The sequence below is a fragment of the Hyla sarda genome, unplaced genomic scaffold (assembly GCF_029499605.1).
Source record: "Hyla sarda isolate aHylSar1 unplaced genomic scaffold, aHylSar1.hap1 scaffold_506, whole genome shotgun sequence".
In the NCBI taxonomy this organism is placed as follows: domain Eukaryota; kingdom Metazoa; phylum Chordata; class Amphibia; order Anura; family Hylidae; genus Hyla; species Hyla sarda.
The window spans coordinates 91,207-108,316 of record NW_026610517.1 but is presented as its reverse complement, the minus strand read 5'-3'; the positions used below and the strand labels follow the sequence as shown (position 1 = coordinate 108,316).

Sequence of the window (17,110 nt, the reverse complement as noted above, 5' to 3'; positions counted from 1 at the left end):
CATCCATCTAGAAACCCTCAGAACTACAGTGCTATGATGTCACTCACTTCCACAGGCCTTGCAGAGTGTAAACAACAACAACCCAGCTTTGTTGTGTATGTAACCATAGGGATTTGTGATGTCACCTAGAACCTTCACAGCAGCGACAGCTTTATGAGGAGCATCAGCACTGCTCTGCCTGAGCAGAACCATCACCGCCATAGGTTGTCAAATAACCCGGATTTAACCCACACAGGTAAGTCCAATGGGGTGCAGGCATGTCCTCTATGCTTACAGCTTCCCGTGGGTGTTGGTTTGATACCGTTTGGGGACAGCCAAGGAGGCATCTGCAGGCAACAAAGGTAGGTGTGTGCTTGTGTGTGTGTTTCCTATGCAGATCCTAAGCCCAGTGTCACATGCAAGTAGGAGGAGTAAGAAGGGTTCCTGGCAAATCCGGGTTATGGATTGCATTTAAAAAGGCCCCGTGGGAGTGCAATGGGCCCCTGTCTTGCTGCTTAGCAATAATGGTATGGGTTTAGGTTCTGCTGTGTGTACTGGTGGTTGACTGCCCCCCAGCCCAGAGTGTGCATGGAAAATTGTCTGGCAGCCTCCCTGACAGCAAGCAGTGATAGTGCCCATGAAGGGGACCTTGTTGGGCCCGCCCCTTTCACGGTTATCGCTTCTCGGCCTTTTGGCTAAGATCAAGTGTAGTATCTGTTCTTATCAGTTTAATATCTGATACGTCCCCTATCTGGGGACCATATATTAAATGGATTTTTGAGAACGGGGGCCGATTTCGAAGCTTGCTTCCGTCGCCCTATGCATTGACCCGATATGGCAGTATCTTCGGGTACAGTGCACCACCCCCTTACAGGGTTAAAAAGAAAGATTCCTACTTTCATTGCTACCTGCTTGCTGGCTAGCCAGCTAGCCAGCCCTGTGGGCCTTGCTGCTGCTGCTGCAGCCAAAAAACAAAAGGTGGTGCTGCTGCTGCTTCTGCTGCTTCTGCTTCTGCTTGTGTCTGGCCGCTGTTGGAGCGTCCAGGCACAGGACTTCTGCTGCTGCTGACTAAATGGCCTCCTTAATTGGATCATTTGAGTAGCCAGCACACCTGTGCAGGTAGGGCATGACATGATAGGCAGCTGCCTTGATAGCGGGTGGGTGCTGAATGTTCCTAATTGACAAAATAAGATTAATGCTTATGAAGAAATATAAAATCTCATCCCTTCCCCAATATCGCGCCACACCCCTACCCCTTAATTCCCTGGTTGAACTTGATGGACATATGTCTTTTTTCGACCGTACTAACTATGTAACTATGTAACATAACATGGGGGGGGTCTCCTGGCTGTTCACACAGGTGTGTCATTGCTGTACATTGACCATGCATTGCTTCTGTGGTATTGCAAAGGCAAAGACAAATGCTTCCAGCCATCCATTGCACTAATGGATTGGTCATCAGCTGGCTGTCTATGTCCCGCATCAATATAGACCAAAGTACAGAGGGTTAGGCTATGCTATTGTGCACCTACCTGATGCATCAGAAGGTGCGAGGCCCTTGCTAAATTCTGTGCACAGACTTTGAGATCTATACTTTAGACTGTATCTAAACCTGCTCCAACATGGACTGACATTCTGGCCTACTTTCAGCCGATGCGACTTGTCTGTCGCTGAACAGTCGCTTTTTATGTATTCAGCACCTATGTATAATGTTGTAAAAATGCTCTAGAAGCTAAAGTCGCAGAAATGTCACACATATTTGGCCTGCAACTTTCTGTGCGACAAATTCAGACAGGAAAAATCAGTATAAATCCTTAGAAAATTATCCCCCAGTGTCTCCATCTGCTGGCGGTATTGAATAAGCATTGCTGCACTGATGGGGTATGCATTAGACGAAAAAAAAGAAGAAAAAGAAGAATAATACGCCCAGAAAAGAGGCGAAAAGGAGAAAAACGTAAAAAAACGTGAAAAAAAAGTAAGAGGAAGAGAAGGGAAAAAAAGGTGGAAATGGGTTTAAAAGTGATTTCGGCGGAGAAATATATATATATATATATATATATATATATATATATATATATATATACGCGCACACACACACATATATATAAACGTATTCTCCGTTGAGATATTGCAGCCGCTGCTGTGTCCAGGCCCAGGAGCCTTAGCACTGTGCTGTGATGTCACTCAATACCACTGACATCACTAGGTGTAAACAACATCTCTCCTTTGCTGTGTATGTGACTATGGAGCTGTTTGGTGATGTCGTCTATTATGGCCTTCATAGAAGCAACAGGAGATTGTTGCATCCATCTAGAACCCTCAGAACTACAGTGCTATGATGTCACTCACTTCCACAGGCCTTGCAGAGTGTAAACAACAACAACCCAGCTTTGTTGTGTATGTAACCATAGGGATTTGTGATGTCACCTAGAACCTTCACAGCAGCGACAGCTTTATGAGGAGCATCAGCACTGCTCTGCCTGAGCAGAACCATCACCGCCATAGGTTGTCAAATAACCCGGATTTAACCCACACAGGTAAGTCCAATGGGGTGCAGGCATGTCCTCTATGCTTACAGCTTCCCGTGGGTGTTGGTTTGATACCGTTTGGGGACAGCCAAGGAGGCATCTGCAGGCAACAAAGGTAGGTGTGTGCTTGTGTGTGTGTTTCCTATGCAGATCCTAAGCCCAGTGTCACATGCAAGTAGGAGGAGTAAGAAGGGTTCCTGGCAAATCCGGGTTATGGATTGCATTTAAAAAGGCCCCGTGGGAGTGCAATGGGCCCCTGTCTTGCTGCTTAGCAATAATGGTATGGGTTTAGGTTCTGCTGTGTGTACTGGTGGTTGACTGCCCCCCAGCCCAGAGTGTGCATGGAAAATTGTCTGGCAGCCTCCCTGACAGCAAGCAGTGATAGTGCCCATGAAGGGGACCTTGTTGGGCCCGCCCCTTTCACGGTTATCGCTTCTCGGCCTTTTGGCTAAGATCAAGTGTAGTATCTGTTCTTATCAGTTTAATATCTGATACGTCCCCTATCTGGGGACCATATATTAAATGGATTTTTGAGAACGGGGGCCGATTTCGAAGCTTGCTTCCGTCGCCCTATGCATTGACCCGATATGGCAGTATCTTCGGGTACAGTGCACCACCCCCTTACAGGGTTAAAAAGAAAGATTCCTACTTTCATTGCTACCTGCTTGCTGGCTAGCCAGCTAGCCAGCCCTGTGGGCCTTGCTGCTGCTGCTGCAGCCAAAAAACAAAAGGTGGTGCTGCTGCTGCTTCTGCTGCTTCTGCTTCTGCTTGTGTCTGGCCGCTGTTGGAGCGTCCAGGCACAGGACTTCTGCTGCTGCTGACTAAATGGCCTCCTTAATTGGATCATTTGAGTAGCCAGCACACCTGTGCAGGTAGGGCATGACATGATAGGCAGCTGCCTTGATAGCGGGTGGGTGCTGAATGTTCCTAATTGACAAAATAAGATTAATGCTTATGAAGAAATATAAAATCTCATCCCTTCCCCAATATCGCGCCACACCCCTACCCCTTAATTCCCTGGTTGAACTTGATGGACATATGTCTTTTTTCGACCGTACTAACTATGTAACTATGTAACATAACATGGGGGGGGTCTCCTGGCTGTTCACACAGGTGTGTCATTGCTGTACATTGACCATGCATTGCTTCTGTGGTATTGCAAAGGCAAAGACAAATGCTTCCAGCCATCCATTGCACTAATGGATTGGTCATCAGCTGGCTGTCTATGTCCCGCATCAATATAGACCAAAGTACAGAGGGTTAGGCTATGCTATTGTGCACCTACCTGATGCATCAGAAGGTGCGAGGCCCTTGCTAAATTCTGTGCACAGACTTTGAGATCTATACTTTAGACTGTATCTAAACCTGCTCCAACATGGACTGACATTCTGGCCTACTTTCAGCCGATGCGACTTGTCTGTCGCTGAACAGTCGCTTTTTATGTATTCAGCACCTATGTATAATGTTGTAAAAATGCTCTAGAAGCTAAAGTCGCAGAAATGTCACACATATTTGGCCTGCAACTTTCTGTGCGACAAATTCAGACAGGAAAAATCAGTATAAATCCTTAGAAAATTATCCCCCAGTGTCTCCATCTGCTGGCGGTATTGAATAAGCATTGCTGCACTGATGGGGTATGCATTAGACGAAAAAAAAGAAGAAAAAGAAGAATAATACGCCCAGAAAAGAGGCGAAAAGGAGAAAAACGTAAAAAAACGTGAAAAAAAAGTAAGAGGAAGAGAAGGGAAAAAAAGGTGGAAATGGGTTTAAAAGTGATTTCGGCGGAGAAATATATATATATATATATATATATATATATATATATATATATATATACGCGCACACACACACATATATATAAACGTATTCTCCGTTGAGATATTGCAGCCGCTGCTGTGTCCAGGCCCAGGAGCCTTAGCACTGTGCTGTGATGTCACTCAATACCACTGACATCACTAGGTGTAAACAACATCTCTCCTTTGCTGTGTATGTGACTATGGAGCTGTTTGGTGATGTCGTCTATTATGGCCTTCATAGAAGCAACAGGAGATTGTTGCATCCATCTAGAACCCTCAGAACTACAGTGCTATGATGTCACTCACTTCCACAGGCCTTGCAGAGTGTAAACAACAACAACCCAGCTTTGTTGTGTATGTAACCATAGGGATTTGTGATGTCACCTAGAACCTTCACAGCAGCGACAGCTTTATGAGGAGCATCAGCACTGCTCTGCCTGAGCAGAACCATCACCGCCATAGGTTGTCAAATAACCCGGATTTAACCCACACAGGTAAGTCCAATGGGGTGCAGGCATGTCCTCTATGCTTACAGCTTCCCGTGGGTGTTGGTTTGATACCGTTTGGGGACAGCCAAGGAGGCATCTGCAGGCAACAAAGGTAGGTGTGTGCTTGTGTGTGTGTTCCTATGCAGATCCTAAGCCCAGTGTCACATGCAAGTAGGAGGAGTAAGAAGGGTTCCTGGCAAATCCGGGTTATGGATTGCATTTAAAAAGGCCCCGTGGGAGTGCAATGGGCCCCTGTCTTGCTGCTTAGCAATAATGGTATGGGTTTAGGTTCTGCTGTGTGTACTGGTGGTTGACTGCCCCCCAGCCCAGAGTGTGCATGGAAAATTGTCTGGCAGCCTCCCTGACAGCAAGCAGTGATAGTGCCCATGAAGGGGACCTTGTTGGGCCCGCCCCTTTCACGGTTATCGCTTCTCGGCCTTTTGGCTAAGATCAAGTGTAGTATCTGTTCTTATCAGTTTAATATCTGATACGTCCCCTATCTGGGGACCATATATTAAATGGATTTTTGAGAACGGGGGCCGATTTCGAAGCTTGCTTCCGTCGCCCTATGCATTGACCCGATATGGCAGTATCTTCGGGTACAGTGCACCACCCCCTTACAGGGTTAAAAAGAAAGATTCCTACTTTCATTGCTACCTGCTTGCTGGCTAGCCAGCTAGCCAGCCCTGTGGGCCTTGCTGCTGCTGCTGCAGCCAAAAAACAAAAGGTGGTGCTGCTGCTGCTTCTGCTGCTTCTGCTTCTGCTTGTGTCTGGCCGCTGTTGGAGCGTCCAGGCACAGGACTTCTGCTGCTGCTGACTAAATGGCCTCCTTAATTGGATCATTTGAGTAGCCAGCACACCTGTGCAGGTAGGGCATGACATGATAGGCAGCTGCCTTGATAGCGGGTGGGTGCTGAATGTTCCTAATTGACAAAATAAGATTAATGCTTATGAAGAAATATAAAATCTCATCCCTTCCCCAATATCGCGCCACACCCCTACCCCTTAATTCCCTGGTTGAACTTGATGGACATATGTCTTTTTTCGACCGTACTAACTATGTAACTATGTAACATAACATGGGGGGGGTCTCCTGGCTGTTCACACAGGTGTGTCATTGCTGTACATTGACCATGCATTGCTTCTGTGGTATTGCAAAGGCAAAGACAAATGCTTCCAGCCATCCATTGCACTAATGGATTGGTCATCAGCTGGCTGTCTATGTCCCGCATCAATATAGACCAAAGTACAGAGGGTTAGGCTATGCTATTGTGCACCTACCTGATGCATCAGAAGGTGCGAGGCCCTTGCTAAATTCTGTGCACAGACTTTGAGATCTATACTTTAGACTGTATCTAAACCTGCTCCAACATGGACTGACATTCTGGCCTACTTTCAGCCGATGCGACTTGTCTGTCGCTGAACAGTCGCTTTTTATGTATTCAGCACCTATGTATAATGTTGTAAAAATGCTCTAGAAGCTAAAGTCGCAGAAATGTCACACATATTTGGCCTGCAACTTTCTGTGCGACAAATTCAGACAGGAAAAATCAGTATAAATCCTTAGAAAATTATCCCCCAGTGTCTCCATCTGCTGGCGGTATTGAATAAGCATTGCTGCACTGATGGGGTATGCATTAGACGAAAAAAAAGAAGAAAAAGAAGAATAATACGCCCAGAAAAGAGGCGAAAAGGAGAAAAACGTAAAAAAACGTGAAAAAAAAGTAAGAGGAAGAGAAGGGAAAAAAAGGTGGAAATGGGTTTAAAAGTGATTTCGGCGGAGAAATATATATATATATATATATATATATATATATATATATATATATATACGCGCACACACACACATATATATAAACGTATTCTCCGTTGAGATATTGCAGCCGCTGCTGTGTCCAGGCCCAGGAGCCTTAGCACTGTGCTGTGATGTCACTCAATACCACTGACATCACTAGGTGTAAACAACATCTCTCCTTTGCTGTGTATGTGACTATGGAGCTGTTTGGTGATGTCGTCTATTATGGCCTTCATAGAAGCAACAGGAGATTGTTGCATCCATCTAGAACCCTCAGAACTACAGTGCTATGATGTCACTCACTTCCACAGGCCTTGCAGAGTGTAAACAACAACAACCCAGCTTTGTTGTGTATGTAACCATAGGGATTTGTGATGTCACCTAGAACCTTCACAGCAGCGACAGCTTTATGAGGAGCATCAGCACTGCTCTGCCTGAGCAGAACCATCACCGCCATAGGTTGTCAAATAACCCGGATTTAACCCACACAGGTAAGTCCAATGGGGTGCAGGCATGTCCTCTATGCTTACAGCTTCCCGTGGGTGTTGGTTTGATACCGTTTGGGGACAGCCAAGGAGGCATCTGCAGGCAACAAAGGTAGGTGTGTGCTTGTGTGTGTGTTTCCTATGCAGATCCTAAGCCCAGTGTCACATGCAAGTAGGAGGAGTAAGAAGGGTTCCTGGCAAATCCGGGTTATGGATTGCATTTAAAAAGGCCCCGTGGGAGTGCAATGGGCCCCTGTCTTGCTGCTTAGCAATAATGGTATGGGTTTAGGTTCTGCTGTGTGTACTGGTGGTTGACTGCCCCCCAGCCCAGAGTGTGCATGGAAAATTGTCTGGCAGCCTCCCTGACAGCAAGCAGTGATAGTGCCCATGAAGGGGACCTTGTTGGGCCCGCCCCTTTCACGGTTATCGCTTCTCGGCCTTTTGGCTAAGATCAAGTGTAGTATCTGTTCTTATCAGTTTAATATCTGATACGTCCCCTATCTGGGGACCATATATTAAATGGATTTTTGAGAACGGGGGCCGATTTCGAAGCTTGCTTCCGTCGCCCTATGCATTGACCCGATATGGCAGTATCTTCGGGTACAGTGCACCACCCCCTTACAGGGTTAAAAAGAAAGATTCCTACTTTCATTGCTACCTGCTTGCTGGCTAGCCAGCTAGCCAGCCCTGTGGGCCTTGCTGCTGCTGCTGCAGCCAAAAAACAAAAGGTGGTGCTGCTGCTGCTTCTGCTGCTTCTGCTTCTGCTTGTGTCTGGCCGCTGTTGGAGCGTCCAGGCACAGGACTTCTGCTGCTGCTGACTAAATGGCCTCCTTAATTGGATCATTTGAGTAGCCAGCACACCTGTGCAGGTAGGGCATGACATGATAGGCAGCTGCCTTGATAGCGGGTGGGTGCTGAATGTTCCTAATTGACAAAATAAGATTAATGCTTATGAAGAAATATAAAATCTCATCCCTTCCCCAATATCGCGCCACACCCCTACCCCTTAATTCCCTGGTTGAACTTGATGGACATATGTCTTTTTTCGACCGTACTAACTATGTAACTATGTAACATAACATGGGGGGGGTCTCCTGGCTGTTCACACAGGTGTGTCATTGCTGTACATTGACCATGCATTGCTTCTGTGGTATTGCAAAGGCAAAGACAAATGCTTCCAGCCATCCATTGCACTAATGGATTGGTCATCAGCTGGCTGTCTATGTCCCGCATCAATATAGACCAAAGTACAGAGGGTTAGGCTATGCTATTGTGCACCTACCTGATGCATCAGAAGGTGCGAGGCCCTTGCTAAATTCTGTGCACAGACTTTGAGATCTATACTTTAGACTGTATCTAAACCTGCTCCAACATGGACTGACATTCTGGCCTACTTTCAGCCGATGCGACTTGTCTGTCGCTGAACAGTCGCTTTTTATGTATTCAGCACCTATGTATAATGTTGTAAAAATGCTCTAGAAGCTAAAGTCGCAGAAATGTCACACATATTTGGCCTGCAACTTTCTGTGCGACAAATTCAGACAGGAAAAATCAGTATAAATCCTTAGAAAATTATCCCCCAGTGTCTCCATCTGCTGGCGGTATTGAATAAGCATTGCTGCACTGATGGGGTATGCATTAGACGAAAAAAAAGAAGAAAAAGAAGAATAATACGCCCAGAAAAGAGGCGAAAAGGAGAAAAACGTAAAAAAACGTGAAAAAAAAGTAAGAGGAAGAGAAGGGAAAAAAAGGTGGAAATGGGTTTAAAAGTGATTTCGGCGGAGAAATATATATATATATATATATATATATATATATATATATATATATATACGCGCACACACACACATATATATAAACGTATTCTCCGTTGAGATATTGCAGCCGCTGCTGTGTCCAGGCCCAGGAGCCTTAGCACTGTGCTGTGATGTCACTCAATACCACTGACATCACTAGGTGTAAACAACATCTCTCCTTTGCTGTGTATGTGACTATGGAGCTGTTTGGTGATGTCGTCTATTATGGCCTTCATAGAAGCAACAGGAGATTGTTGCATCCATCTAGAACCCTCAGAACTACAGTGCTATGATGTCACTCACTTCCACAGGCCTTGCAGAGTGTAAACAACAACAACCCAGCTTTGTTGTGTATGTAACCATAGGGATTTGTGATGTCACCTAGAACCTTCACAGCAGCGACAGCTTTATGAGGAGCATCAGCACTGCTCTGCCTGAGCAGAACCATCACCGCCATAGGTTGTCAAATAACCCGGATTTAACCCACACAGGTAAGTCCAATGGGGTGCAGGCATGTCCTCTATGCTTACAGCTTCCCGTGGGTGTTGGTTTGATACCGTTTGGGGACAGCCAAGGAGGCATCTGCAGGCAACAAAGGTAGGTGTGTGCTTGTGTGTGTGTTTCCTATGCAGATCCTAAGCCCAGTGTCACATGCAAGTAGGAGGAGTAAGAAGGGTTCCTGGCAAATCCGGGTTATGGATTGCATTTAAAAAGGCCCCGTGGGAGTGCAATGGGCCCCTGTCTTGCTGCTTAGCAATAATGGTATGGGTTTAGGTTCTGCTGTGTGTACTGGTGGTTGACTGCCCCCCAGCCCAGAGTGTGCATGGAAAATTGTCTGGCAGCCTCCCTGACAGCAAGCAGTGATAGTGCCCATGAAGGGGACCTTGTTGGGCCCGCCCCTTTCACGGTTATCGCTTCTCGGCCTTTTGGCTAAGATCAAGTGTAGTATCTGTTCTTATCAGTTTAATATCTGATACGTCCCCTATCTGGGGACCATATATTAAATGGATTTTTGAGAACGGGGGCCGATTTCGAAGCTTGCTTCCGTCGCCCTATGCATTGACCCGATATGGCAGTATCTTCGGGTACAGTGCACCACCCCCTTACAGGGTTAAAAAGAAAGATTCCTACTTTCATTGCTACCTGCTTGCTGGCTAGCCAGCTAGCCAGCCCTGTGGGCCTTGCTGCTGCTGCTGCAGCCAAAAAACAAAAGGTGGTGCTGCTGCTGCTTCTGCTGCTTCTGCTTCTGCTTGTGTCTGGCCGCTGTTGGAGCGTCCAGGCACAGGACTTCTGCTGCTGCTGACTAAATGGCCTCCTTAATTGGATCATTTGAGTAGCCAGCACACCTGTGCAGGTAGGGCATGACATGATAGGCAGCTGCCTTGATAGCGGGTGGGTGCTGAATGTTCCTAATTGACAAAATAAGATTAATGCTTATGAAGAAATATAAAATCTCATCCCTTCCCCAATATCGCGCCACACCCCTACCCCTTAATTCCCTGGTTGAACTTGATGGACATATGTCTTTTTTCGACCGTACTAACTATGTAACTATGTAACATAACATGGGGGGGGGTCTCCTGGCTGTTCACACAGGTGTGTCATTGCTGTACATTGACCATGCATTGCTTCTGTGGTATTGCAAAGGCAAAGACAAATGCTTCCAGCCATCCATTGCACTAATGGATTGGTCATCAGCTGGCTGTCTATGTCCCGCATCAATATAGACCAAAGTACAGAGGGTTAGGCTATGCTATTGTGCACCTACCTGATGCATCAGAAGGTGCGAGGCCCTTGCTAAATTCTGTGCACAGACTTTGAGATCTATACTTTAGACTGTATCTAAACCTGCTCCAACATGGACTGACATTCTGGCCTACTTTCAGCCGATGCGACTTGTCTGTCGCTGAACAGTCGCTTTTTATGTATTCAGCACCTATGTATAATGTTGTAAAAATGCTCTAGAAGCTAAAGTCGCAGAAATGTCACACATATTTGGCCTGCAACTTTCTGTGCGACAAATTCAGACAGGAAAAATCAGTATAAATCCTTAGAAAATTATCCCCCAGTGTCTCCATCTGCTGGCGGTATTGAATAAGCATTGCTGCACTGATGGGGTATGCATTAGACGAAAAAAAAGAAGAAAAAGAAGAATAATACGCCCAGAAAAGAGGCGAAAAGGAGAAAAACGTAAAAAAAACGTGAAAAAAAAGTAAGAGGAAGAGAAGGGAAAAAAAGGTGGAAATGGGTTTAAAAGTGATTTCGGCGGAGAAATATATATATATATATATATATATATAAATATATATATATATACGCGCACACACACACATATATATAAACGTATTCTCCGTTGAGATATTGCAGCCGCTGCTGTGTCCAGGCCCAGGAGCCTTAGCACTGTGCTGTGATGTCACTCAATACCACTGACATCACTAGGTGTAAACAACATCTCTCCTTTGCTGTGTATGTGACTATGGAGCTGTTTGGTGATGTCGTCTATTATGGCCTTCATAGAAGCAACAGGAGATTGTTGCATCCATCTAGAACCCTCAGAACTACAGTGCTATGATGTCACTCACTTCCACAGGCCTTGCAGAGTGTAAACAACAACAACCCAGCTTTGTTGTGTATGTAACCATAGGGATTTGTGATGTCACCTAGAACCTTCACAGCAGCGACAGCTTTATGAGGAGCATCAGCACTGCTCTGCCTGAGCAGAACCATCACCGCCATAGGTTGTCAAATAACCCGGATTTAACCCACACAGGTAAGTCCAATGGGGTGCAGGCATGTCCTCTATGCTTACAGCTTCCCGTGGGTGTTGGTTTGATACCGTTTGGGGACAGCCAAGGAGGCATCTGCAGGCAACAAAGGTAGGTGTGTGCTTGTGTGTGTGTTTCCTATGCAGATCCTAAGCCCAGTGTCACATGCAAGTAGGAGGAGTAAGAAGGGTTCCTGGCAAATCCGGGTTATGGATTGCATTTAAAAAGGCCCCGTGGGAGTGCAATGGGCCCCTGTCTTGCTGCTTAGCAATAATGGTATGGGTTTAGGTTCTGCTGTGTGTACTGGTGGTTGACTGCCCCCCAGCCCAGAGTGTGCATGGAAAATTGTCTGGCAGCCTCCCTGACAGCAAGCAGTGATAGTGCCCATGAAGGGGACCTTGTTGGGCCCGCCCCTTTCACGGTTATCGCTTCTCGGCCTTTTGGCTAAGATCAAGTGTAGTATCTGTTCTTATCAGTTTAATATCTGATACGTCCCCTATCTGGGGACCATATATTAAATGGATTTTTGAGAACGGGGGCCGATTTCGAAGCTTGCTTCCGTCGCCCTATGCATTGACCCGATATGGCAGTATCTTCGGGTACAGTGCACCACCCCCTTACAGGGTTAAAAAGAAAGATTCCTACTTTCATTGCTACCTGCTTGCTGGCTAGCCAGCTAGCCAGCCCTGTGGGCCTTGCTGCTGCTGCTGCAGCCAAAAAACAAAAGGTGGTGCTGCTGCTGCTTCTGCTGCTTCTGCTTCTGCTTGTGTCTGGCCGCTGTTGGAGCGTCCAGGCCCAGGACTTCTGCTGCTGCTGACTAAATGGCCTCCTTAATTGGATCATTTGAGTAGCCAGCACACCTGTGCAGGTAGGGCATGACATGATAGGCAGCTGCCTTGATAGCGGGTGGGTGCTGAATGTTCCTAATTGACAAAATAAGATTAATGCTTATGAAGAAATATAAAATCTCATCCCTTCCCCAATATCGCGCCACACCCCTACCCCTTAATTCCCTGGTTGAACTTGATGGACATATGTCTTTTTTCGACCGTACTAACTATGTAACTATGTAACATAACATGGGGGGGGTCTCCTGGCTGTTCACACAGGTGTGTCATTGCTGTACATTGACCATGCATTGCTTCTGTGGTATTGCAAAGGCAAAGACAAATGCTTCCAGCCATCCATTGCACTAATGGATTGGTCATCAGCTGGCTGTCTATGTCCCGCATCAATATAGACCAAAGTACAGAGGGTTAGGCTATGCTATTGTGCACCTACCTGATGCATCAGAAGGTGCGAGGCCCTTGCTAAATTCTGTGCACAGACTTTGAGATCTATACTTTAGACTGTATCTAAACCTGCTCCAACATGGACTGACATTCTGGCCTACTTTCAGCCGATGCGACTTGTCTGTCGCTGAACAGTCGCTTTTTATGTATTCAGCACCTATGTATAATGTTGTAAAAATGCTCTAGAAGCTAAAGTCGCAGAAATGTCACACATATTTGGCCTGCAACTTTCTGTGCGACAAATTCAGACAGGAAAAATCAGTATAAATCCTTAGAAAATTATCCCCCAGTGTCTCCATCTGCTGGCGGTATTGAATAAGCATTGCTGCACTGATGGGGTATGCATTAGACGAAAAAAAAGAAGAAAAAGAAGAATAATACGCCCAGAAAAGAGGCGAAAAGGAGAAAAACGTAAAAAAACGTGAAAAAAAAGTAAGAGGAAGAGAAGGGAAAAAAAGGTGGAAATGGGTTTAAAAGTGATTTCGGCGGAGAAATATATATATATATATATATATATATATATATATATATATATACGCGCACACACACACATATATATAAACGTATTCTCCGTTGAGATATTGCAGCCGCTGCTGTGTCCAGGCCCAGGAGCCTTAGCACTGTGCTGTGATGTCACTCAATACCACTGACATCACTAGGTGTAAACAACATCTCTCCTTTGCTGTGTATGTGACTATGGAGCTGTTTGGTGATGTCGTCTATTATGGCCTTCATAGAAGCAACAGGAGATTGTTGCATCCATCTAGAACCCTCAGAACTACAGTGCTATGATGTCACTCACTTCCACAGGCCTTGCAGAGTGTAAACAACAACAACCCAGCTTTGTTGTGTATGTAACCATAGGGATTTGTGATGTCACCTAGAACCTTCACAGCAGCGACAGCTTTATGAGGAGCATCAGCACTGCTCTGCCTGAGCAGAACCATCACCGCCATAGGTTGTCAAATAACCCGGATTTAACCCACACAGGTAAGTCCAATGGGGTGCAGGCATGTCCTCTATGCTTACAGCTTCCCGTGGGTGTTGGTTTGATACCGTTTGGGGACAGCCAAGGAGGCATCTGCAGGCAACAAAGGTAGGTGTGTGCTTGTGTGTGTGTTTCCTATGCAGATCCTAAGCCCAGTGTCACATGCAAGTAGGAGGAGTAAGAAGGGTTCCTGGCAAATCCGGGTTATGGATTGCATTTAAAAAGGCCCCGTGGGAGTGCAATGGGCCCCTGTCTTGCTGCTTAGCAATAATGGTATGGGTTTAGGTTCTGCTGTGTGTACTGGTGGTTGACTGCCCCCCAGCCCAGAGTGTGCATGGAAAATTGTCTGGCAGCCTCCCTGACAGCAAGCAGTGATAGTGCCCATGAAGGGGACCTTGTTGGGCCCGCCCCTTTCACGGTTATCGCTTCTCGGCCTTTTGGCTAAGATCAAGTGTAGTATCTGTTCTTATCAGTTTAATATCTGATACGTCCCCTATCTGGGGACCATATATTAAATGGATTTTTGAGAACGGGGGCCGATTTCGAAGCTTGCTTCCGTCGCCCTATGCATTGACCCGATATGGCAGTATCTTCGGGTACAGTGCACCACCCCCTTACAGGGTTAAAAAGAAAGATTCCTACTTTCATTGCTACCTGCTTGCTGGCTAGCCAGCTAGCCAGCCCTGTGGGCCTTGCTGCTGCTGCTGCAGCCAAAAAACAAAAGGTGGTGCTGCTGCTGCTTCTGCTGCTTCTGCTTCTGCTTGTGTCTGGCCGCTGTTGGAGCGTCCAGGCACAGGACTTCTGCTGCTGCTGACTAAATGGCCTCCTTAATTGGATCATTTGAGTAGCCAGCACACCTGTGCAGGTAGGGCATGACATGATAGGCAGCTGCCTTGATAGCGGGTGGGTGCTGAATGTTCCTAATTGACAAAATAAGATTAATGCTTATGAAGAAATATAAAATCTCATCCCTTCCCCAATATCGCGCCACACCCCTACCCCTTAATTCCCTGGTTGAACTTGATGGACATATGTCTTTTTTCGACCGTACTAACTATGTAACTATGTAACATAACATGGGGGGGGTCTCCTGGCTGTTCACACAGGTGTGTCATTGCTGTACATTGACCATGCATTGCTTCTGTGGTATTGCAAAGGCAAAGACAAATGCTTCCAGCCATCCATTGCACTAATGGATTGGTCATCAGCTGGCTGTCTATGTCCCGCATCAATATAGACCAAAGTACAGAGGGTTAGGCTATGCTATTGTGCACCTACCTGATGCATCAGAAGGTGCGAGGCCCTTGCTAAATTCTGTGCACAGACTTTGAGATCTATACTTTAGACTGTATCTAAACCTGCTCCAACATGGACTGACATTCTGGCCTACTTTCAGCCGATGCGACTTGTCTGTCGCTGAACAGTCGCTTTTTATGTATTCAGCACCTATGTATAATGTTGTAAAAATGCTCTAGAAGCTAAAGTCGCAGAAATGTCACACATATTTGGCCTGCAACTTTCTGTGCGACAAATTCAGACAGGAAAAATCAGTATAAATCCTTAGAAAATTATCCCCCAGTGTCTCCATCTGCTGGCGGTATTGAATAAGCATTGCTGCACTGATGGGGTATGCATTAGACGAAAAAAAAGAAGAAAAAGAAGAATAATACGCCCAGAAAAGAGGCGAAAAGGAGAAAAACGTAAAAAAACGTGAAAAAAAAGTAAGAGGAAGAGAAGGGAAAAAAAGGTGGAAATGGGTTTAAAAGTGATTTCGGCGGAGAAATATATATATATATATATATATATATATATATATATATATATATACGCGCACACACACACATATATATAAACGTATTCTCCGTTGAGATATTGCAGCCGCTGCTGTGTCCAGGCCCAGGAGCCTTAGCACTGTGCTGTGATGTCACTCAATACCACTGACATCACTAGGTGTAAACAACATCTCTCCTTTGCTGTGTATGTGACTATGGAGCTGTTTGGTGATGTCGTCTATTATGGCCTTCATAGAAGCAACAGGAGATTGTTGCATCCATCTAGAACCCTCAGAACTACAGTGCTATGATGTCACTCACTTCCACAGGCCTTGCAGAGTGTAAACAACAACAACCCAGCTTTGTTGTGTATGTAACCATAGGGATTTGTGATGTCACCTAGAACCTTCACAGCAGCGACAGCTTTATGAGGAGCATCAGCACTGCTCTGCCTGAGCAGAACCATCACCGCCATAGGTTGTCAAATAACCCGGATTTAACCCACACAGGTAAGTCCAATGGGGTGCAGGCATGTCCTCTATGCTTACAGCTTCCCGTGGGTGTTGGTTTGATACCGTTTGGGGACAGCCAAGGAGGCATCTGCAGGCAACAAAGGTAGGTGTGTGCTTGTGTGTGTGTTTCCTATGCAGATCCTAAGCCCAGTGTCACATGCAAGTAGGAGGAGTAAGAAGGGTTCCTGGCAAATCCGGGTTATGGATTGCATTTAAAAAGGCCCCGTGGGAGTGCAATGGGCCCCTGTCTTGCTGCTTAGCAATAATGGTATGGGTTTAGGTTCTGCTGTGTGTACTGGTGGTTGACTGCCCCCCAGCCCAGAGTGTGCATGGAAAATTGTCTGGCAGCCTCCCTGACAGCAAGCAGTGATAGTGCCCATGAAGGGGACCTTGTTGGGCCCGCCCCTTTCACGGTTATCGCTTCTCGGCCTTTTGGCTAAGATCAAGTGTAGTATCTGTTCTTATCAGTTTAATATCTGATACGTCCCCTATCTGGGGACCATATATTAAATGGATTTTTGAGAACGGGGGCCGATTTCGAAGCTTGCTTCCGTCGCCCTATGCATTGACCCGATATGGCAGTATCTTCGGGTACAGTGCACCACCCCCTTACAGGGTTAAAAAGAAAGATTCCTACTTTCATTGCTACCTGCTTGCTGGCTAGCCAGCTAGCCAGCCCTGTGGGCCTTGCTGCTGCTGCTGCAGCCAAAAAACAAAAGGTGGTGCTGCTGCTGCTTCTGCTGCTTCTGCTTCTGCTTGTGTCTGGCCGCTGTTGGAGCGTCCAGGCACAGGACTTCTGCTGCTGCTGACTAAATGGCCTCCTTAATTGGATCATTTGAGTAGCCAGCACACCTGTGCAGGTAGGGCATGACATGATAGGCAGCTGCCTTGATAGCGGGTGGGTGCTGAATGTT

At 46.2% G+C, this 17,110-nt stretch overlaps 8 non-coding genes across 8 annotated transcripts; all 8 read left to right on the top strand.

Moving 5' to 3' along the window:
- Window positions 1–654: 654 nt before the first annotated feature.
- Window positions 655–845, top strand: LOC130337796 (U2 spliceosomal RNA). The gene has a single exon (XR_008878623.1). It is a non-coding gene; the product is annotated as a U2 spliceosomal RNA (small nuclear RNA).
- Window positions 846–2,935: 2,090 nt separating this feature from the next.
- LOC130337795 (U2 spliceosomal RNA) lies at window positions 2,936–3,126 on the top strand. Its single transcript, XR_008878622.1, has one exon. It is a non-coding gene; the product is annotated as a U2 spliceosomal RNA (small nuclear RNA).
- Window positions 3,127–5,215: 2,089 nt separating this feature from the next.
- Window positions 5,216–5,406, top strand: LOC130337794 (U2 spliceosomal RNA). Its single transcript, XR_008878621.1, has one exon. It is a non-coding gene; the product is annotated as a U2 spliceosomal RNA (small nuclear RNA).
- Window positions 5,407–7,496: 2,090 nt separating this feature from the next.
- Window positions 7,497–7,687, top strand: LOC130337792 (U2 spliceosomal RNA). Its single transcript, XR_008878620.1, has one exon. It is a non-coding gene; the product is annotated as a U2 spliceosomal RNA (small nuclear RNA).
- A 2,090-nt stretch (window positions 7,688–9,777) lies between these two features.
- On the top strand, window positions 9,778–9,968 carry LOC130337791 (U2 spliceosomal RNA). Its single transcript, XR_008878619.1, has one exon. It is a non-coding gene; the product is annotated as a U2 spliceosomal RNA (small nuclear RNA).
- Window positions 9,969–12,056: 2,088 nt separating this feature from the next.
- Window positions 12,057–12,247, top strand: LOC130337790 (U2 spliceosomal RNA). Its single transcript, XR_008878618.1, has one exon. It is a non-coding gene; the product is annotated as a U2 spliceosomal RNA (small nuclear RNA).
- A 2,086-nt stretch (window positions 12,248–14,333) lies between these two features.
- LOC130337788 (U2 spliceosomal RNA) lies at window positions 14,334–14,524 on the top strand. Its single transcript, XR_008878616.1, has one exon. It is a non-coding gene; the product is annotated as a U2 spliceosomal RNA (small nuclear RNA).
- A 2,088-nt stretch (window positions 14,525–16,612) lies between these two features.
- On the top strand, window positions 16,613–16,803 carry LOC130337787 (U2 spliceosomal RNA). The gene has a single exon (XR_008878615.1). It is a non-coding gene; the product is annotated as a U2 spliceosomal RNA (small nuclear RNA).
- Window positions 16,804–17,110: the final 307 nt, after the last annotated feature.